The 24,537-nt window shown below is 33.2% G+C and overlaps 1 pseudogene; it reads left to right on the top strand.

The window, feature by feature from the left end:
• Positions 1 to 16,520: 16,520 nt before the first annotated feature.
• Positions 16,521 to 24,292, top strand: LOC149577608 (putative methylesterase 12, chloroplastic; annotated as a pseudogene).
• Positions 24,293 to 24,537: the final 245 nt, after the last annotated feature.

Here is a 24,537-nt window from a genome sequence, read left to right as displayed (position 1 = left end):
AGAGGATTAAGATGTATAGAACTGTGATCTAAAGTTAGAGAGGAAAAGTTGTAAGTGTAATTAGATCAAACATTCTACTATTACTTTCTAAGAACTGTATCAGTAGGGTGAAATCCTGTGGACTAAGGTTGATTTAGTAATCATTGTAAAATCATTTAACAGGCTGACATTGTAAGTGAGTGTTCTAAAGTCCTTTAGCTAGGCACACTTTTAACAGTGTGTTAAAATCCTTTAATAGGGTAGGATCTAACAATCCTTAGTAAGCTTTAATATGACAAGCCTTTCATAGGGTAGATCATGAGAATGGTCAAACTATGTAACCTTAACAGGTGAACTTTATTGCTGTAATAGTGAAGAATTGTGGGTGTCATCCCCATCCTAGTTTTACCGTCTCTTTGGAGGGTTTTTGGGTAATTATATCTAGTATCAAGTGTTTATGTGGATGCATTTACTTTACATGTTATTTCAATATGTTAAAGCATGCATTGTTTTTAAAGTTAAAAGTTTTATTGGTTAAAGACTAGAACTTTTGATTCAATCGCCCCCCCCCCCCCCCCCCTAGAAGTATACATTTACCATTTTTTTTTCCAACACTAGGCATAGCTCTTACTTCTTGAATTGCACATACTTTGATAGCATAAACATGCAGAAGAGTTCTAAGAACTTTAGTTATAGTTTCACTATCATTGATAATTCTATCAACAACTTTGATTCCACTTACAACTTCTTTTATTTAGTTTACATATGGTCCAACATTCTCACCTTCATTCATTCTCATGTCATCATACTTGCCTCTCAAAATTTCAGCTTTAGATCTCAACACATTTAGATCTCAACTGTGTACAAGTGTTAATTTTTCCCACATCTTTTTAGCATTTTTGTAGTTCTTGATATCATCAAACTTGACATCATTGAGTATGGATGAAATCTCAATCATCAAGCTATTATGATTCCTCTTTGCAATCATTTGATCCATTATCATAGGAGAAGGAGGTGCAGTGTATCCATTGTCAAAATAGTGAATAATATTATCTCCAATTCTAGATAGATGTAACCTCATTCTATCTTTCCATGATGATAAATTATCCTTGTTCTACTTTGGGACCTCTCTCTTATACATCTTATGACTTTAGCTAAAATTCCTTTAAACTTCTTTCTCCAAGCATCATTCTCTAATACCAATTATTAGATAGCTAAGAGTGGGGGGTGAATTAGTTATGTCCAATTATCCTACAACCCCTTTAAACACTTCAATTGCAAACAAACTCAATAAGAATCATAATAATACACTCAATGTTCTCATTCTAATTCTTAATTTACTCACACAATCAAATTATTCCAAACTATTCATTCACTGTATCTATTAGTATAGAATATCAATAATATAACTTAGTTGCTACCAAGTTGTTACCTAGTTGTAGTAAAAAGTAAATAACATGAAAATAAACTTGCAATATAACAAAAATCACACATTTTGCAGCAAGATTTGTAATGTGGAAACCCTGTAAAGGAAAAAACTACCTAGGACCAACAACACAAATTTTTCACTCTTCTAAAGGGAGCTCTACTACCTAAGCCAACCTTGTTAAAGGTTTACATGTACACATTGTTAATGTGGCCTTGTTAGAGGATTTACACCAAAAGATCATCTAGAACTTATCACTCCTTTATCATTTCTAAAGAGTGGCCTACTCCAAAGGACTTACAAACATCACTAATCAATGTTACCATATAGGATTTTACATACTTGTTCGAACCACTCTATTAACAAAAAATTTCTCTGGTACAGTGATTAGAAAGTAACAATATAAATTGATCTCTTATGTTTAGTACTACCTTTCTTCTTTAGATCTCCTTTCTTCTTTCTCTTTATGGCCTCCTTCCACTATTCTCTTACTTGGTTGATTCATAGTTTCACTCTTTTACTTTCTCTACTTTGACCTTCTCCTTTACTCTACTTAGTTCTCCCAACTCTTCTTTCCTCTTGAACAACTTTTCACTTTGATCACCTTTCTCCAAAAATTTCAGTAATTATCAACAACCAAAAAACTCATTCATCTACTCTATAAATAGTAGTCTTTATGCTTCTAGATTCGTCCAATTATTTCCACTTAATCACAATCATTGATCTTAGATTCATTGCATGTATCCACTTATAAAATAGATATTTCATAGAAGTTTTATGATCATCCTTATCTTTATTACATATCTATCATTAAATCTTCATTTTATTTTTTTAGTTGTTAATCTTGTAACAAACTTTGACTTGTGCCTTTGAACTTCTCAAACTTTCTTTTAATTCCATCAAAAGTTAGCTTCATATCCCTTTTTTTCAAAGTTGTTCTTCTCATTGTTACTCGGTGAACATAACATTTTACTTCAGTAAAACATCACTTAGTCAATACGAAAATCTCTTGAGAAAGAACAACCTTTATATTTTATTAGCCAACTACTCAATGAATAGTATAGTCACTCAGTGATCACAATCTTCCTTCTTTAACCTTATCACTCAGTGTAGCATGTATAACACATTAAAATGAAATGTTACATGATTGTAAAACAATGAAACCAATATTCCATTATCAATATCCAACTCATTCAAGTTCACATGGAATATCATACTTATAAACTCTATCTTCAACATACTTTCTTCAAATTCAATCAACTTGATATAGAACTCTAATGAGTTAGCATAATGTCTAATCAACTAAGACTTGAAGTAAATAAAAATGCAAAAACATGCATGACTCTTTTACTCGTGTCACCCCTATGTAAAGGAAAAGGCTAACAAAAGTATAATTGTTCACCTTCAATGATATAATACTGGTATTATTATTTAAAATTTGAAAATGAAGTAAACTAATGAATTGTTGATGCAAGAGCATCTTGCATGGGAAAATTATTGAAAAAAAAAAAAAAAAAAATTGAAAAAAAAAAATTGGAAAAAAAAAATTGTGGAGGAGAGAGAAAGTGACGAAAATTAGAGGAGAAATAATAAAAAAATTAAAAAAGAGGAAAGAAAGAAAAAGAGGATTTCTATTTTCGAGGTGCATAGGTGGCATAATAGAAAAAAATAAAAAATAAATGGTTGTCATTCCATTTATCAAGGTGTGTAGGAAGAATTCTAAAAATTTATGAATATTGTAGAAGGTTATGGAAGTTGTAGAAGGTTGTGGAGGAATTCTAGAAGGTTGTGGATAAGTCATGCATGGGGTGGTAAGTGCCTATTTAAGCAAGGCATATGAGAATTTCTAAATCAAGCTCAAGGAGAAGCTCGAGGAGTAGAAGCTCAAGGAGAATCTTGAGAAGGTGAAAGCTCAAGGAGAAGCTTAAGGAGTAGAAGCTCAAGGGGAAGCTTGAGAAGCAGAAGCTTTGGACGGAAAGCTTGGAAAGATCTTGGATAAAGTTGGAGAAGAGCTAGTGACTACAGTTTAGAAACAAGAAGGTTGCTTGGTGGCTTGCGAGCAAAAGTTGAGATCTTGGAGGTTTCTACCAAAGTGTGGATCTGGACTGGCTTGGGTTTGGATTGGATCTTGAGAGATCTTGTTGCATTCTTTGTCATGAGTTGGTAAGGGTGGTGTGGCCCTTTTTCAGTGGTATCAGAGCATATCTTCATTAGTGGTATCAGAGCAGGAGTTCCTGAGTGTATAAGCAGATCGCCGAAGTGTGAGGTAGTTTGTACCAAGACCTTGGTTGGGTGAAGTTTATCAGAGCAGGAGTTCCTGAGTGTACAAGCAGATCACCAAAGTGTGAGGTAGTTTGTACTAGGATCTTGGTTGGGTGAAGTTTATTAGAGTGGGAGTTTCTAAGTGTGTAAACAGATCACCGAAGCTGAGGCAGTTTGCACTAAGACCTTGGGAGGACATGCAAATTGATTGATTGATGCAGAGATGGAAGACTGAACTTGTTGAGGCATGATTGTGGAGAGCTGGTGGATTGAAAATTCGTTGTCTTAGACTTGTGATGTGGTTCCTAATTGTTCGTGCAAGGTGGCAGGTTGCAATCTGACTTGCAAACAATTTGGTTGTCACAAGGAGCATGGGAAAGATTTATTGTAGAGGGTTTACGAAGATCTTGGAGATGGCTCCAAGAGGATTGGACCCTAAGATGATTGCGAAAATCCATGATATAGTGGAGAGGAATTTTTCTAAGATGTTTGCTCGGTTGGATGCTAGATTGGCTGATCAAGCTAAGAAGGTCAAGGTGGAAGAGGATGGTTTTGCTAATTAGTTTGTGGAGTCTGATGCAGAACCTGCAAAGCAACTAGAGGTTGTTTTTGAAGATGTTCCTAATATTTTTGATGTTGGGACGGAGATTGGTTTTCATGATCAATTGGTTGAGTCTGACATGGAGACTGTAGAGCATTTGGTCATGGATGATCTAGTTGATGTTGGTGGTGACTTTTATGTTGCAGAGCACTTGGTCATGGATGATCTAGTTGTTGGAGGTGAGTTATGTATTGCAGAGCATCTTCTTGTGAGCAATGAGGTTACTGGTGTTGAGAGTTTGGCATGTGTTGATGGAGATCTACATGTGGCTATTGATGTGGGGTTTGTTGCTATGGGTGTGAATTCACTAGTTTCTAATGTGAATGGGAGTTTGGTAATGAAGCATTATGTTTAGTTTGTTCTTGGGAATGAGCATGTTGATTGGATGGTTAAGATTCTAGTGTTTGATAGAGTAATGCAGATGTGGAAGATTTGCACATTGGTTTTCTTGTCCCCGTTGAGGTCGAAACCTTTGGTGAAGATGAAGATGGTTGTAGACCTTTCTTTTTGGTGTCAAAGTGTGGGACACACTTTTCTATCTACCGGGGGAGTCTGATGCAGGAGCATATTGCATGGGAAAATTATTGAAAAAAAAAAATTTGGAAAAAAGAAAAAAAAATTGGAAAATAAAATAAAAATTGTGAAGGAGAGAGAAAGTGACGAAAATTAGAGGAGAAATATTTTTTAAAAAAAAAGAGGAAAGAAAGAAAAAGAGGATTTCTATTTTCGAGGTGCATAGGTGGCATAATCGAAAAAAATAAAAAATAAATGGTTGTCATTCCATTTATCGAGGTGTGTGGGAAGAATTCTAGAAAGTTATGAATATTGTAGAAGGTTATGGAAGTTGTAGAAGGTTTTGGAGGAATTCTAGAAGGTTGTGGATAAGTCATGCATGGGGTGGTAAGTGCCTATTTAAGCAAGGCATATGAGAATTTCTAAATCAAGCTCAAGGAGAAGCTCGAGGAGTAGAAGCTCAAGAGAAGCTTGAGAAGGTGAAAGCTCAAGGAGAAGCTTAAGGAGTAGAAGCTCAAGGGGAAGCTTGAGAAGTAGAAGCTTTGGAAGGAAAGCTTGGAAATCTTGGAAGGCTTCAAGGTGTGAAAGAGAAAGAGGAAGTGAAGAGTGAGTTTTCTTGAGTATGTGGACAGAGCGCCGAATGTGAGGCAGTCTACAGTAGGATTGTGATGGACTTGTGAGTGTGTAGACAGAGCGCCGAATGTGAGGCAGTTTACACTTGGATCTTGGATAAAGTTGGAGAAGAGCTAGTGACTGCAGTTTAGAAACAAGGAGGTTGCTTGGTGGCTTGCGAGCACAAGTTGAGATCTTGGAGGTTTCTACCAGAGTGTGGATCTAGACTGGCTTGGGTTTGGATTGGATCTTGAGAGATCTTGTTGCATTCTTTGTCATGAGTTGGTAAGGGTGGTGTGGCCCTTTGTTAGTGGTATCAAAGCATATCTTCATTAATTGTGTAGAAACTAATCAATTTTAGGATTATAATTTTTAACAATTGTTTGGAATAAGAATTTATATCTTTTCATAATTTTTAAGTATAATTTTTTAGTTGCTGAAAAATGCTTAAAATTAGGGGTCTAGTTCTCACCACAAAACTATATGGAAATAAACTTATTTCCCTTTGATCTTAGACTATGATATAGATAACATATACATCTAGAACATTCAAAAATAAAAATTGGCTTTAGACCTATATTTTCTCTTTTATAATGACTCAAATTTCAACTCACCTAAAATTGATAGTTTTAATCTCCCACCACATTTTTTGAAACAAATATATTCTAACTAGAATAAAAATTAAACATTCTAGGACAAGACTCTCTCCTCTACAATGTCATATAATTTTTTAAAAAAATTGATATGATTTAATATTTTCTTCTTTCTCAAAATTGAAATATTTTCAAGTGTTAAAATACATTCTTGTAGAATTTTTTAATTACAATATACTATATCTAATTAAAACATTGTAAACTCTATATGAGAATATCAGTTACTCAAGTTCTATAATTTTTTTTTTTAAAGTTATTTTAATAATATCATATAAAATAGTGAGAGTTATTGAAATGTTAGTTTTTTGATATAGTTATATTTTTTTAGTAATTGGATACAAACTAGTGTAAAACATGCATTTAATAGACATTTCCAATTGAAAAGGTGTGAGACCATATATAACTTAGCTAGAATGAATTTATGTAGATCATATGTTTGAACAAAATTGATTTTTCGATAAAAAATACTCAAATTCAGTCATTCTAATAAGTCAACCTGAAAGGTGACACAACTTTGTACTTTAGAATTATTAGTAACATCATCAATTGGTGCTAACAATAACCACATTACAACCAAGAAGAATCAACCCTACCAAGAAAGAAACTCTAGACTAAATGATAAAAGGTGAAACCATCACCAAAATAAACATTATAAATAATGTCCCTAGCCAAACCAAAAATAGGATCACCCAAAAAAAGGCACTCTCCAATTATTGGACAACCTAGTGAAGAAAGGAGAAAACCCACCTCTACCACAAAGACACCCAACAAATAGTTGTAACCACCAAGCTTTGAAAGAAAAGGATCAACCCAAGGAAAGAAGTACTACCCAACAACCAAAAGGATATACCAAAGACATTCTAACCATCCAAGTCATTATTGGAGTCCCTCTCATCCTCTAGATGCACAAACATATTTTTTACTACTAAGAAATTAGTTGGTTAGTTATAGGAATGTTTCTATAAATTTCCATGTCAAATATTGAATTTTTAATAGAAAATATTTTATAGTGAGTAGAATATTCATATTCCAATGTAAATGATCAATATGAATATTTTTATCTTAAATAGATTACTTTTTTTATATGAACTTCACATGGTGTAATTTATTTATATAAGTCACATTAACGATTATTTTACATTTCCCAGATAATTTAAATCATAAATTGACCTCAATTTGTGATTTTATATCTAAATAAGGAATGAACTTGTCATGTTTCCTATAATTAGGAGAAATCAATTAGGGTCTAATTTCATTTTTCATGTTAATTTTTTGTTTTCCTTGCCTCCAATTCACATATTTATTTTAAATTTTCTCTAGGTTACTTAGATCTTCTATGCTCTTTTGAAGTCATTAACATGTTTGGGCTAGTAACAATCAAATTTTGTTTAGTTCCATTTAAAAAAATTTAATTTGAAGATCACTAACCTTGTGATATTTGTATCAACATTCAACTATGTAGTTTTTGAGTCAAGCTCATTGACCTATATTTCATGATTCTAAATACAAACCTACACAGTGGAATCCTAATAAAAATATAAGAATTTGACTTGTTGTGGAAAATATTTTCTTGTTATTAATGGGAACCTTATCTTATAGTATGTCTCATTACTAGATCATTGTATTAGTGATTGACATCATAGATGAATAACATGGAATACACTTTGAGTTCACACACACACACACACACACACACACACACACACACACACACACACACACACACACACACACACACACACACACACACACACACACACACACACACACACACACAGACACACACACACACACACACATGCATACACTCTTATTTTAATTTCTTTTGGAAATCTAATATGAAAGTAGGATATTGAGAGGGAGGGCAGGGGGGTGGGGGTGTGTTGAATTAGAAACTTCAAGAACTTTTACCTTTTCAAACACAAACCATATAAAACTTATTTCACCAAATACCTTTTAACCATGCATCATCATGTAATAACATGTAATATTAGATCTAATAACTACTTGCATGAATGGAACACATTAAATAGGTAATCAACACATAAGACAATATTTGGCAATGTAGAAACCTTCCAAGGTGAAGGTAAAATTGTAGTGGGGATGACACCCTCAAAATCTTCACTACTGCAGTAATAAAGTTTTGTTAGGTATATAATTTGATCACTTCTGATCATGATCTACCATGTGAGGGGTCTTCTCTATTAAAAGCTAATAAGACTTTTATGCCGATCTTTACAAAAAGATTTTAACATCACAATTGAGTGATAACTATGTTAGGAGATTTACAATAGGCCTGTTAGGACCACTAAACTTATAGCACATAGGAGCTAGTTAAGCCCTTGTCATGAATCCTGAAGGGAGTGCTGAACATATTTCTAATAATCTTCCCCTCAACATTACCCAAGGGTCTAAGGATTCAAACTTGTGACCAAGCTCTGATACCACTTGTTAGAGTGAGGTTGAACTAATGCACCAGAAAACCAATTTCTTAATGCTTTATACTACCAATCAACTTATAGCACATAGGAGGAGGTTAAGCCCTTGTCAAGAATATCAAGGGAAATTCTAAATAGATTTCTAACACTTCTTTATCCAAACTATAATCACCTCTCTATGAATGATTTGCAATATCTCCTCTTTACATTACTAGGCCACCTTCTTCCTTCAAAATATTTAACTCGTTGATTCACCTTTAGCTTCACATTCATGCATTCCTCTCACTCATAATAATAATTTCTAGCTTGAAACCCTTCTTTTATAGCCATCTAGAGAAACTTCTAGATTGCAATCAACAATCTGCATTCCTTCTTTTTTCCATTTGACCTTTCTATTTTTTTTATTGGTCCATCACACTACATTGGGATTAATTCAATGTTTAATCACATGTTTAATTACCTCCTTTATTATCTCCTCAAACTTAGAAACATGATTCATGCTCCACAAAATGGTTTACACAAGTGTTTGTGCCATTCCAAATTTGTATACAAAAATTTTGTAACTTGGCACATATACATTACTGATGCTTAGATATGATTGGTTCTTTATGCTATCCCTCAACATGAAATACACCCATCTTACGCTAATTTAATCCTTTGAACTACTCAACTCAAGTGTAGCACTCAGAAAATAAAAATGCCTATGGACTATTGATGTGCTTAGCAATTATGGCTCCTTCTGTACACACTGAACTTGTGTACTTCTGCTTAATGTAGCTTGTCCTTCATTGTGGCTTAGTTGCAGTGTTGGCTGACCAACTCTACCTTGTGAATGAATAAGTGTTTTACACTAATTGACAATACTAAGATTGCCTTTAGGGTCAACAATCCCCCCCTTTAGCGTTAGTGGCAAAGACACTTATCGTGCTCAAAATATGTCATAAAAAAAACTTGAAATTTTTTTAGTCTCCCTTAGGGCGTACTCCATACCAGTAGCTTGGTCATCATATCGCTATAACTTGCATTTTGAAAACCTTTTCCAAAAATATTTTTATTCAACTTTGTCTCCTTATTATGCCATTTTCTCCTTGTGTGACATAGACATAATATACACATACATTTCAAAATATTCATATATTTCCCTCTTTATAGTCATACTTGACATATAAACATGTATTTCCCCTATGTTTTTGTCACTTGTACCAACTATTGATATTAAATTGTAGCCTAGAGAGTATATCAAACTCTTTCAAAAATGGGTGGTGCAATCTCATAACAATAGCCATAGTTTTATCCCAAGTGTTCTTCAGTGTCTCAAGAACTTGTCTTTCAATCTCTAGTTTGGTTGCAAGATTCACCATGTGTTGTCTTGTATAGATACTTATTGACTCTGCATTAGGTCCTTTTCAACCTATAAATGTCTTTGTATTACTTTCAAATGATGTAATAATAGGGCTTGTATAGAATTAATGAAATTTATGAAATTACACTCCTCATGTAGTAACTTTGACTATTTCCATTGCAAAACTCTAATATTTGAAAAATAAACTGAATTTGAACTAGGACTCATGTTTAGATCTAATCCACACTTCTGTAAATCTGCATAATTTTTATCCATTTTCTCCCTTATTTCCTTTGTGAATCCTAGAAAATTGCATATTTTAAAAATTAATATATTTACACCAATAAAAAATTTCTTCAAATCAATAATTAGAGTGGATATCTCAACCTTCTTAATTGCAATTTTAGTAGCAACCTTCTCCAATACTCTATTTTCAAATATTCTTTCTGACCATTGCATAAATTTTTCTTGAGTGTCTATATTAGGGTCATTTAATTCTCCACTATCTTGATCAATTGTTCAATTATAGGGGCCTTCTCATCCAAATCATCAACAACAAAAATATCAGGGAGTTTATATTTGATATCATATAATACTTGCCTTTGTTGATGCTCTTTATTCATCTCCTTTTTCTTGGCCTTGCTATCCAGTAAGTCACTTAGTTTTCTCATCTACTCAACTCTCAATTTAGATGTGTCCCAATTTGGAATCAAAATCTCTTCATCAAGAGTAATAAGTATACTCTTCATCGCTCGAGGTGACTTCTTCACCTTCTTTTTTAATCTCTTTCCTTTAGAGTCTAGTGTGCTCTAGAGATTGAGACAATTTGATGTTCCTTGGTAGGTAATTCAAAACTCAACCTTTTTGTTTCCTCTTTTTTCTCCTTGGCCTTTTTAGGATCTTCATCTCAATTTCTCTCCTCTAGATTACTCTCTTGTTGTGCTAGATCATTTGTCTTCTCCTTTTTATTATCAATTTTGAGTGCACTAGTTGAACTCTACTATCTTGCCTCATTCTCTCTTTCTTGTACAAGTCATGAGGCATATAGTATTCACTAATAGAAGATTGATCTTCTTTGTCATTTTAGATCTTTTCTTCCTTCTCACAATCATTATGATTTCCCTCTATAGCATCATCTTTCTATTCTAGTAGTTGTGTGCTCTCACCTTCATTGGCTGAAAAAATCTGTTTCTCAACTTCACCAATATTTACATCACCTTGAATATCAACTAGACTAACTAAAACAATGGGATATTAGGAATGATAGGTATTGAGTCAACCTATTCTAAGCTCACAGCTCTGTCAACCTTAGGATAATATCTAACTTGTACAATCACAAGGTTTGGACCCAACAAGGTTGAATGTGTTGACTTTGATTTTGGAGCTTCCTCCTTCCTTTCTATCTTGGTCAGCATGGACTTCTTTTTAGGTTCATCCTTTTCATTATCTTCATTTGTCACATTCTTAACATGACTTTCCTCTAGTTAATCTTCAACTATAACTATTTCAATCCGTTCTCCACCTTGTTGAATGACATCATCATTGAAATCTTTTGTATTATCCAATTTGACAGTCTTAGGCTCCACTTGCTCGCCCTCATCCTTGTTCTCATCATCAATCATAGGCCCATAATTCTTTGTCAAAATATTTTTTCTCTCTTCAACCACATTCTCTTTTTCTTTTCAAAATTAGAAATGCTCTCCTCTTAGGAACATAATTTCTTTTACAATCAGTCACAACCATTTAAATTTATTTTCTACTCAGCTCAATAATTACATTTTCTAGAGTTCCTTCTCTTATTTTCCTTTCAATCATTAAGGTATATTACCGTCTTTCATCAATCCTACCATAAAACTCATTATATATGAGATTACCTAGCTCCAATGGTATGTATTTAAATATTTCCATAATATCAAGCACCACCTCTTTAATCATTTCCTAATATGCAATGTCTAAGGTATCATACTTAATAAATTTAAAGCCTTCCATTCCTGTACTGCCTCTGATGTTTTCAAAAATTTCATCAATAGTTTGGGGTGGCTTATGCAATGCAATCCTAAATTTTTTTGTGTCTTCTAATTTGATCTTCTCTTCATCATCTTCCTCTTCATCCTTGGGCATAACAACATTGCTTCTTCACTTCTTTGCATGCTTGCTTGGCTCAACTTCCTCTGTTAAGGTATTGTTTCTCTTTGTCATTATTTTCCTTTTGGTAGGCTTTGTAGATTTAGATACTCCTTTCTTTGGCTCTTCCACAAGTGTAGTAGATGCCTTAGTCCTTTCTTATGATAATTTGTGTTGTAGGGACAGGCTTAGTGGCCTTCTTTGTACTCTTTCTTTCTTAAGGCTTGGCAAGCACAATCTCTTTACCTCTTCCCTCTACTTCTTCTTCTCCACTAGATATTTCTTCAACTTTTCCTTTGGTGATATGAAATGGCACCTCTTGTTTGAATCCTTCACCAAATGTTCTCTCTGAACACTTTATAACACCTTTTGTTTTCTTCTCAATCTTAGGTGCATTGATTTGCACTATGATATTTACTTTTGCAGTTTCATATTTGCCAAACAACTTAGCATCCTTATCAACATGTTCATCTAACAGTGTAATTATTGTAGCTATAACTTCATCAATTTTTATTTCATATCCCAATGTTCTCAACTATGCCATCTAATGTATGAATACCTGAATACATGTCCAATTAGTGGCCACTGAGAAATACACAACATCATAATATATCTCCACTAATGATTGAGGAATCCTTGACCTATTCTTCATCTCTTTATTAAACTCTTCAAAGTAACCATCCATTAATTTATCAAAATTATCACCCAATTACTTAATTTGAACTCATTAATTCTCTAAGTTACTAGTTTTGTTCTTATTCCATGTGACATATCCTATTGTAGGAAATTAATTTTGAACTAAAAAGAATATACAAAGAAGTAGTGAACCAAAATTACACATGGTATTCTTTTCTTCTTTGATGCTTTCCAAATTCTTGGCTAATTTTGTCAATTGCAAGTTGACAAGGTCATAGGTGTGATTTTTCTTCATAATCTTCTATGCGAAATCTACTATAACAAAAGATACACTATCCAATCAGCTAGAGTGATAGAATTTATGTGTAATGATCCTCACTGCAAACTCAATCTCTGCATCCTTGATAGTATAAATTGTTATCCCTTTCTTGTTCCATTTTTCCAATGTGTTTATCTCAATTTCATCCTTTCTCTGTCATCTAATTATTTTCACTTTATTAGCAGTGGGATATCCAGTGACTCAGTGAACAATTTTCCTTCATCATATAAGTCCTCAATTCTTTCTTCCTGGTATTGTGTGTAGTTTTGGTGGATTATCATTTCCTACCTTCTTTTTAAGGATTTCTTAGTTCCTCTTTTGTACCCTTAAGTTTCTTCAATGCAATCTACAAATTAAGCTTTTGATTCTAAATCATCTTTCCCAGTTTATAGGCTTTCATCTCCAAGATATTTGAATCTGAAGTGATTATACTTCTTTCTTAGAGAACTTTTCCATTTTAACCATGCATCATCATGTAACAACATGTAATATAAGATCTAAAAACTACTTGTATTAATAAATCACATTAAATAGGTAATCATCACATAACACAAGATTTGGTAATGCAAAAACCCTCCAAGGTTAAGGTAAAACTATGGTGGGGATGTCACTTACAAAATCTTTAGTATTGTAGCAATAAAGTGCTTGTTAGGGCTATAATTTGATCACTTCTAATGATCTACCCTATGAGGGGCCTACTATGTTAAAAGATAATATGATTTTTAAGTCTACCTTTACAAAGGATTTTAACATCACAATTAAGTAAGCACTCTCTTATGAGATTTATAATAGGCATGTTAGGACTACTCTATTAAGAGATTCACTTGATACACTTTTTAGAATGTAACAATACCTTGATCCTTCGATTTGCACTAAAATGTTGATAACAAATCTTCTCTATCCAAAATGTAATCACCTCTTTGTGACTAATTTTTAATATCTCCTCACTACACTATCTGGGTAGCTTCCTCCTTCACAATACTTAACTTACTGATTCACCTTTATCTTCACATTCATGCATTCCCCTTGCTCACAACTATAATTTCTACCTTGAAACACTTCTTTTATCACAATCAATGATCCATGTTCATTCTTTTTGTCATTTTACCTTTCCATTTTTTTGATTGATCCATCACACTATATAGGGATTAATGATATGGAATCATAGGCATAAATACCTCCTTGATTAGCTCCTCAAACTTAGAAACACAAATTCACGCTTGGAAAAATGGTTTACCTGAGTGTTTGTGTCATTCCAAACTTGTAAACACAAACTATGTAACTTGACACAGATATCTTCAGGATGCTTGGTTGTTTATGCTATTCCTTAAATGAACTACACTCAGCTTATACTAATTCAATCTTCTAAACTTCTCATCTCAAGTGTAGCATTTGGCAACAATCAGAATGCTTGGTGACTATTAATGTGCTCGACAACTATGTCTACCTTAGCACACACTGAACTTGTATAGTTTTTCTCAATGTAGATCTACCTTTATTGTGGCTCAATTCAATGTTGACCATCAAAATCTACATTGTGAATGACTAAGTATTTTTCACTAATTGAGAATACTAAGATTTCCTTTAGGGTAAAAAATTATCACCTAGAATAGGCTAGACAATAAAACCATGTAGAGTTGCCTACAATAATTGGAATCTAAAATTTACTCATAGAAACCATCATGTGTTGGACAGTAAGTTGATTCACCAAGTATTCCTTTTAGCTATGAGTAGTTACATAACTTGGGAATCTTAAATAAGGAATCATAGGGGTGTGGTACCCTTATTTCTCAATCCATTTCTCTCTATTTGTAAATTGTCAATTCACTCATAGACCCTCATGTTCATACCTCTTTCCAAAGAAAAGATTTATCATAGTAGAAGAGAAACCCTAGACCTTCAAATACAATTCAAACTAGTCACCTGAGAAGAATTCATGGAAGTACAATTTAAATTTAAAAAATATGATAATGAATACCAAAAGCAAAAAGCACATTCTTTCACCTAGGAAAATGTTTCACGACAAAAGATCCAAGTAATTGATAGGATCATTCCATAGAAAAAATTAACAATATACAACTCTTATCCAAGAAATAATATTAGCATGTAAAATTTTCAATTTTGATTTATATAAAGATAACATTTAATGCACACCTTTTTAATTGAAAATAATATTAAAAACTATATAACCTCTAATAAAAAAAATTTGTTCAAAATTTCAAATAATTTGATAACTCTACATATAATTGATTAACTCAAACAACTTATAATTTAGATAAATGCTTACCTTATAAGAATATCTATTTGTTCCAACCCTCTACAATTTTTTATTTTAATTTTAAAACAATTCAAATATAACTCAAATAATAATTATTTTTTTTAATAAATAGCTTAGATATAACTCAAATGATTAACCTAAAACATTCCATTTCAGGTAACACGTCTCATTCAAAATCAAATTTTATATAAAAAGTACCTCCTAGAACTATTCAAATATAGATTATCTTAAAAAAAACCTTACAAAATAACAATCATGAATTGGACTCAATAAGAGTGGTCAGACAGACCTATCACAACTACAACAAGTGTGACATAGTGGTAAGTACTTGCCATGACTTAATACATTGTTAATTTTTTAATATAGTAGATTAAAATATATATAATAAAAAATAGCTATTAGTAGGATAATTGTAGTGAATTAATTTTGGATTAACTAGATTAAAGAGTATATACATGCCAAAAAAATATTAATCACCCTCTTGATATTGTTTTAACATTTTGTTGGAGATGTTAGAAATGATAGTGAAATAAAATGTTATAATTATTTATTTATTTATATCTATTTTAATAAGAATAGTTTAAGTAAAACTATAGTATGTAAATTTAATAAAATAATTTGAGTTTAAAATATTTTTAATTAATATTTATAAAATCAAATGTGTCATACAATAATATTAAATTTAAAATATTATGATTGCATTTGTAAAAACTAAATGAATAATTTTAAAAAAAAAAATTAAATACTTAATATCTTTAATTAGTTGTTGTCAACATAATATAGTATATTAATTCATTCCTAAAATCACAATCCTATAAGAAAAAATCAAAACAACCAATCAGAGTGGTGAAAATAAATTTTTAGAATATATAAAATTTATCAATAAATTAAAAAACTTTACAAACATGTCAATTACATAAAAACTGTCCTTCTTGATTGGTGTAATTTAATTGAAAAATCAAAGTAATTGAATGCAATAGTATATTGCCTACAACAAGTACAATAAGAAAAATATCTTTTAAAGAAGTATACAAGTGTTACATGATTCCTTTCATCTTATGGGTAAAACCCATTTAATTATAAACTGAAAGACAACAATTAAAACTTTTTCATTTAATTAATGATCACATTAATTTGGTGCAATGTACAGACAATGGTCAAATATGTTGGGTTCTAAGGATTTTGAATGAAAATAGTACTAGACAATCAATAAGATCAATTTTCACACGTAACTTAATGTACACTATAAACTAGAGCCTTTAAATAGTGGCCTTAAACCTTTCATTTCATGAACTTGAAGAGAAACAACATGAATAAAAAAATATTTAAGACAAGTGGGTGTCACTTTGTGATGGTGCATGAAGCGAACTTGGGAGGTTGGTGTTGGTACAAAGTTGCAGATCTTCTTATGAAGGAAGGCCACAATGTATCTTCCATTGACATGGCAGGTCGAGGCATAGATCCTACAAATGCAGAATAGGTTTCATCTTTACAAGAGTACAACAAACCTCTCATGGACTTCTTCACATCACTTCCTTCTGAGGAGAAGGTATGGAATGCGTAAAGTTTTGATTTGTTTAGATGGTTTATTTTACAACATTCTAATACTTATGTTTTATTAGAGAAGTGAATATGAGTTTAGATGAATTATTTACACTAATTTGATAGAGAGGATTAATCTAGGTATTGATTTGTTTAGATGGGTCATTTTAAATTATAGTAATAGGTAGGTTCTTCTCAACTTTTTTTTCAAAACATTCTGATAAGTTATTAGAGAAGTGAATATATTATATGATTTTGGATGAACATTTACATGAATTTGATAGAAGGGTTTAATCTATGTATTGATTTGTTTTGGTCAGTCATTTTAAGTAGGATTAGAGACTCGGTAACTAACAAGGGGCAAATAATCCTAATAGTTTTGTCATAGATACCCTAATTACAACTCTTTAGAGAGTCTAAAAAATGAAGACACATGTACTAATGTGTGATATAGTGACATTTCATAAAGACTACTAAGACTTTAACTACAAGTACTAGTGTCCTTTTGAGTGAGAAAATTATTGGTGCATGAGCATAGGGGGTTCCATCCGAATGTTTTGAAATGATGCTTTTAGATCACTTTGTGCTCTAGATCCGTGTAGTGGATACCTAAAAGACAAAATTTTAACTTTAAGCTAGGTACACCTAAAAAATCAACAAAATCCAACTTACCATTAGGCCAAATTACCTTAGACTAGTGTGGACTTTCCCCCTAGATTCTACATAAAAATAAATTTGATTTTAGATACACCATCTAAATGAATTTGAGCTTATTCATATTAATAAATGATTTATATTAGAAGAGAAAATCCCACTTCACACAAACCACCAAAATAAATCAAAAACTTAATTTGTGATGTGTGATGTGTGATGTTATGCACTATACCTCACAAATAATAGATATCCCAATTGATTTGTTGTTTTAGGTTATATTGGTTGGCCACAGTGCTGGTGGATTCAATTTGAGTTTTACAATGGAGCATTAGTTGTTGTTGTCTTTGTTACTGCCTTTATGCCTCTTAGTGGAACGACTTTTGTTGAGTCCACGAATGAGGTAGGGTGATTTCTTTCTTTATTAATTCTTCTTCAACTATAAACATTACACACTAACCATTGATTTATAAGATACAATGTTAAATAGTTAAAATTATCTTACTTTTGTAGAATTTAATAGTCACTTTCCTATAAGTATCTATATATATATATATATATATATATATATATATATATATATATATATATATATATATATATATATATATATATATATATATTCTAGGTCACATCAAACTATGGAGAATCCACATATAACTACGCAAAAGGGAAGGATAATCTGGCAACATCGTTCAGATTGGGAAGCCAATTTTCACAACAATTTTTTGCAATGAGCAGTCCTTCTTGGGTAAAATTACTTAAGAACATTTTACACTTTATAGGTATTATATATTGGAATATTAAATGCAAGAGGTCATTTTCCCCTAGAGCCAAATACCCACCTACCATCCTTGACGACCTGTACAATAGTCATAAACATGAATGTGGTAGGTGAGTTTTCAAATTTGGAAAAGAGGGGGAAAATATTTTGCCAAAGACAAAAAGGAATGTCCAGTTCCATTCGACCAGACAGAGAAGTTGAAGTTCAGCAAAGCAAAGAAGATTAGAAGTTGCATAGAGAAGAGAAGTGATCAGTAGATCCAGTCATCATAGTACAGAGACAGAAGGAAGTTCATTTCGTGCCTATAGATGCACATGTTTTTTCTCTGGTCATTCTGTAAGTTTATTGTTTATTGAGTTCGACCTATGAAGCAGTGATTGCTACAGGCACTATTGTATGCAACCGTTAGAGCTGCAAGTTTAAAGTTCATTGAAGTTTGAAGTTTTACCAATTTAGGCTTATTTTAGGGTTTTTTAGTTGAAGCTGAATGCTCCCAAATTTTGTAATATTTTTTTTATCTTAGTTGAATAAAAAGAAATCAAGCATACTTGAATCCATTGTCATTCTTTTCTATTCATTGCATTTGAGAAGTATGTTTAGAAGCTTCAATATTTGGCTCTCTGGTTTTAATGGTGAAATCATTCACATTGAAATCTCTTTAATTTATAATTTTTTAGTTTGAACTGAGCTCACTCAACATCCATTGTTACCAAGCACATTGCCACTCAGCACCTTCATGTACCGAGCAAAATTGGCACTCAACAGTTGTTACTGCTGAGCAATTTTTTATAGTTATATTTTATTTTTCACATGGTATCAGAGATTTGAGGCCCTACATCCACAGTGAGTTAGGAAAAAAATTTTTCTTGGGATATTTGGCATGGTAGTAGATACAGGAAAGATATGGCAGCGGCCACCATCCTTTAATAGGAAAAATTATGATACATGGGCAAAGAAGATGAAAACCATAATGGTCGCAAATGATTTATGAGAGTTTGTTATAAATGGGTTGAATGATGTGATAGACCCAACTCAGTATACTGCCCTCACAAATGCACAAAAGATTCATTTGAAAGAGATAAGGAGGAAAGATGCAAAGGCATTAAGTTTGATTGAAGCATAAATGACAGAGATAGTATTCCCAAAGATTGCAGTAGAAAATTATGCAAAGGAAGCATGGGATATCCTTGAGATGAAATTCAAGGGGACTGATAAAGTCTACATAGTAAAGCTACAAAATATAAGGAGGGAGTTTGAGAACCTTCAAATGAAGGAGAATGAATGAACATCCAATGTGATTAACCAACTAAAGCCAAATGGAGAAGACTATCAAGAGTAGAGGATAGTGGAAAAGATATTGAAGATTTTACCTCATAAATATGACAATTTGGTCTTGACCATAGAAGAGGCAAAATACCTCACTGTTTTGACAATGGATGAGTTGATGGGTACTCTTCAAACTTATGAGAATAGGATCAATAGATCTGCATCTTCTTCTTCCCAAGAGCAAGCATTCAAGGCTCAGTCAAATCCAAGAGGAACGGGGAGAGGAAGAAATGGCTCAGGTAGAAACTCTAGAGGTAGAGACTGAGGTAATGGAGGACAAAGAAATACTGTAGCAAAAAGCTCAGGAAGAGAAGATGGAGCAAGTAGCTCACAAAATACTTCAAGAGGAGGTAAGAAAAAGTACAACTCAAATAGGAGTAACGTAGAATGCTACTACTATCATAAATATGGGTATTATGCAAGTGAACACTGGAAGAAGCAAAATGATCAGTCAGGACAAGCAAATGTGGCTAATGTGAACATGGGAAGTGGAAACAATACCACTACCTTCATCATGTGTAATGTTGGTGAAGAAGGAAGCCCTAAGGTTTGGTATGTCGACAGTGGATGTAGCAACCACATGAGTGGTAATGAAACCTTGTTTTCATTCATTGACAAGAGTTTCAAATCTGAGATTAAAATGGGTAACAATGGAACCCTACCAGATGTGGGCAAAGGATCTATTATGGTCCGCACCAAGAAAGGTAAGAAGAAGGAAATAAAAAAATTGCATTTTTCCCCTGGTATGAAGCACAATTTGATGAGAATCAGTTAGCTCATTCAAAATGGATACAAAGTGCTGATGGAGAATGACACATTTGTCATTCATGAAAAGGATGGGAGCAAGAACTTACTTGCAGTAGTTCAAATGACAAAGAACAGAATGTTTCCCTTGAAGATAGAGACATGTTTCTCATCTAAAGTTGGTGTTGCACCTCCCACACAATCAGCTCTAAGGAATGTGATTGAAGACCCCTCACGGCTATGGCACCTTAGGTATGGTCATCTTGGCTATGCTAGTTTAAATTTGTTCTCAAATAAAAGAATGGTAGAAGGTTTGCTACATATAGGAAATTCATGTGACAAGTGTGAGGCTTGCATTTTTGGTAAGCAACATAGGCTTCTCTTTAATTCTTGAAATTCTAGAAGGGCTAGATATCCATTAGAGTTAGTGCATACTATCCTAGTTGGTCCTATGCAAGTTACTTCCATTAGGGGGAGTATTTATTTTATAACATTTATTGATGATCTCAGTCGTAGGACATGGGTGTATTTCTTAAAGAAGAAATCTAAAGCATTTGATAAAATTGTAGAATTTAAAGCCCAAACTAAAAGAGAATGTGGACACTATATCAAGGTCCTAAGATCAGATAGAGGAGGGGAGTATACCTCCAATTCTTTTGTAAATTTTTGCAGGAAACATGACATAAAGAAATAGCTCATAGCCAGCTATACACCACAACAGACTAGAGTGGCTGAAAGAAAGAACAGGACCATTATTGAAATGGCAAGGAGCATGATGAAAGAGAAAGGTCTCCCAACTAAATTTTGGGGAAAGGCTATGGCAACAATAGTTTACCTAATTAATAGGTGTCTTACAAAGATAGTCCATGATAGAATTCCAATGGAAGCATGGTCATGAGGAAGATGGACAGTTGAACATCTGAGGGTGTTTGGATGTGTTGCATATGCACATGTGCCTAAAGAGCAAAGGCAAAAATTGGATGAAAAATGTGTGAAGTGCATCTCCATAGGGTATAGCTCAGAATCAAAGACATACAAAGTGTATGACCCATTGAACAACAAGATGATTCTCTCAAGAGATGTGGAATTTCTTGAAAATCAATCTTGGTATGGAAAAACTAATAAATCACCCAACACCTCAAGTAAGGTGCCAATTATGAATGAAAAGGATGCTGATGAATAGCAAGAATAAGGAGCAAATAGAAGAAAAGGCAAGCAACCTCAGTCATTTCCGAGCTCCTCTAGGCATGATTGAGTGTCAGTGTTGAGTACCAATGAAGACCAAGCTAGTTGGCAAAGCAACAGTAGTGAAGACCAAGATGAAAGGTATGAAGATTATGATGAGAGTGTTAATTTTGAATTATTTTCTCATAGTGATCCAATATATTTTGAAGAAGCTATTAAGGAAAAGAAATGGTGTAAGGCCATGGATGAGGAAATAGATGCTATAGAAAGAAATGAGACATGGGAGCTAATTGAATTGTCCCCCAAGAAGCAAGTGATTGGAGTGAAATGGGTCTACAAGACCAAATGCAATGTTGAAGGAAAATTTGATAGGCATAAGGCAAGGCTGGTAGTCAAGGGCTACAAATAGTAGTATGGCAGAGATTATGATGATACATATGCCCCAGTTTCAAGAATGGAAACCATGCATGCTCTCATAGCAATTGCAGCTAAGCACAAATGGAAGGTATTTCAAATGGATGTGAAGTCTGCCTTCCTAAATGGTGTATTGAAAGAAGAAGTATATGTGGAGTAGCCACCTAGTTATGAAGTAGCAGGTGAAAAGAGAAAAGTATATAGATTGAAGAGAGCTCTTTATGGGCTCAAGAAAGCTCCAAGGGCATGGTACAGCAGGATTGACTCATATTTGATGAGCAATAGCTTTAGCAAAAGCAATGGTGAACCTACTCTCTACATCAAGGCAGAAAATGGTAATGTGTTGATTTTTTTCTTGTATGTAGATGATTTAATTTTTACTAGTAATGACAAGACTCTAATTAGTGAGTTCAGAGAGGCCATGAAAAATGAGTTTGAAATGATAGACCTAGGTCTCTTGAAGTACTTTTTAGCCATAGAAGTAAAAAAAATGCATGATGGCATCTTCATCTCTCAAGAAAAATATGCAAGACAAATCTTGGAGAGATTTAAAATGTATAAAAGTAACTAGACCCAAAACTAATAGCAGTAGGTCTGAATTTAAGCAAAGAAGACTCTAGCAAGAGAGTGGATCCAACACTATACAAGAGTATGGTTGGAAGTTTAATGTATTGGACTGCAACTTGGCTAGACCTGATGCATGCAGTAAGTTTGATTTTTAGATTTATGAAAACACCAAAAGATTCTCATTAGCAAGCAGGAAAGAGGATCCTAAGGTATGTGAAAGGTACCAAGGGATTTGGAATTTTGTATACCTCATAAAATGAATTCAAGTTGGTTGGTTATACTAATAGTGATTAGGCTAGAAGTATAGATGATAGGAAGAGCACTTCTAGATACATGTTTCATATGGGATCGGGTGCAATTTCATGGGCATCCAAGAAGCAACCTATTGTTTCTCAATCTATAGTTGAGGCTGAATAAATAGCAGCAAATGTAGCAACATGTCAAGCAATTTGGCTAAGGAGGATCTTGACAAATTTGAATGAAAGGCAAGAGGATGGAACCACAATTTATTGTGACAACATCTCATCAATTGTATTTTCTAAGAATCCAGTCTTCCATGGGAGAATCAAGCATATTGGAATCAGATATCACTTCATCAAAGAGTTGGTGGAGAATGGGGATATCAAAATGGAATTTTGCAAGTCTGAGGAGCAGCTAGTAGGAATTTTCACAAAGCCATTAGGCATTGGAGGTTTTGTACATCTAAGAGAGTGTCTTGGTGTAGTTGATGTGGAGTAGCAATGATCCTTGTTTTTTTGTCTCAGGACAAAGGGGGAGTGGTCGAATATTAAATTCAAGAGCCCATTTGCCCCTAGAGCCAAACACCCACCTACCATCCCTGATGACCTACACAATCATCATAAACATGAATCTGGTAGGTGAGTTTTCAAATTTGGAAAAGAGGGGAAAAATATTTTTCCAAAGACAAAAAGGAATGTTCAGTTCCATTTGACTAGATAGAGAAGTTTAAGTTCAACAGAGCAGAGAAGATTAGAAGTTGCAGAGAGAAGAGAAGCAATTAGTAGATCCAGTCATCAGAGTGTAGAGAAAAAAGGAAGTTCATTTTGTGCCTACAGATGCATGTGTTTTTTCTTTGGTCATTTTGTAAGTTTATTGTTTGTTGAGTTTGACATGTGAAGTAGTGATTACTCCAGGCACTATCATATACAACCATTAGAGCTACAAGTTTAAGTTCATTGGAGTTTAAAGTTTTACTAGTTTAGGGTTACTTTAGGGTTTTTTGGTTGAAGCCAAATGCTCCTAGTTTTTTTAATGTTTTTAATCTCAGTTGAATAGAAAGAAAGAAGGCATACTTGAATTCATTGTTGTTCTTTTCTATTCATTGCATTTGAGAAGTTTTTTTAGAAGCTTCAAGCTTTGGCTGTCTAGTTTTAATGGTGAAAGCATTCACATTGAAATCTCTTTAAGTTATAATTTTTCAGTTTGAACAGAGCTCACTTGGCATCCATTGTTGCCAAGCACATTGCCACTCATCACCTTCACATGCCGAGCAAAATTGGCACTTGGCAGTTGTTAGTGCCAAGCAATTTTTTATAGTTGTGTTTTATTTTTCACATTGTATTGGATAGTTTTGGAATTTTAGTTGATTGATTAATATGGATCTGAATGTAGGATCTGTTGTTGTTTGAATCATTGGAGAAGAACCTTCCTCTATGACAAGAACCTCTTTTCTACACAGCTCAAAACTATGGAAGTGTGAAGAGAATATACGTTATGGCCAAGGAAGATAAGTTTATTGTAGAGGCTTTAGAGAGAAAGACGATTGCAAAGAATCCTCCATAAATGGTATATGAAATTGAGGGAGCTGATCATATTGTATTCTTCTTGAAGCCTCTTCAACTGGTTGAGGTGCTCTTAAAAATTGCTAATTCGTGAAGTGAACCAATCAGATACAGATGGATTTTAGTAATATCTTGAAATCTTTGACTATGGTGGAGCTTATTGTTGGAGTTAATGTTCCAACCAGTCAATAAATAATTTTGGCACATGTGGCAAACCTTGTTGAGTTGTTGGCAACACAAGTTTAGTTTAGGTATGAGTCAAAGAGTTCTAGTTTAAATCAAGTTCTTATTGTAGATGTGTTTGAGCTAGGTGTCCATAAGTTTCAGTTAGCTGTCAAT

This window comes from Cupressus sempervirens, chromosome 1 (genome assembly GCF_028749045.1).
Source record: "Cupressus sempervirens isolate cs-2001-9-10 chromosome 1, ASM2874904v1, whole genome shotgun sequence".
In the NCBI taxonomy this organism is placed as follows: Eukaryota; Viridiplantae; Streptophyta; class Pinopsida; order Cupressales; family Cupressaceae; genus Cupressus; species Cupressus sempervirens.
The sequence above is the reverse complement of the archived record's forward strand: the minus strand, read 5'-3'. Positions and strand labels throughout refer to the sequence as shown.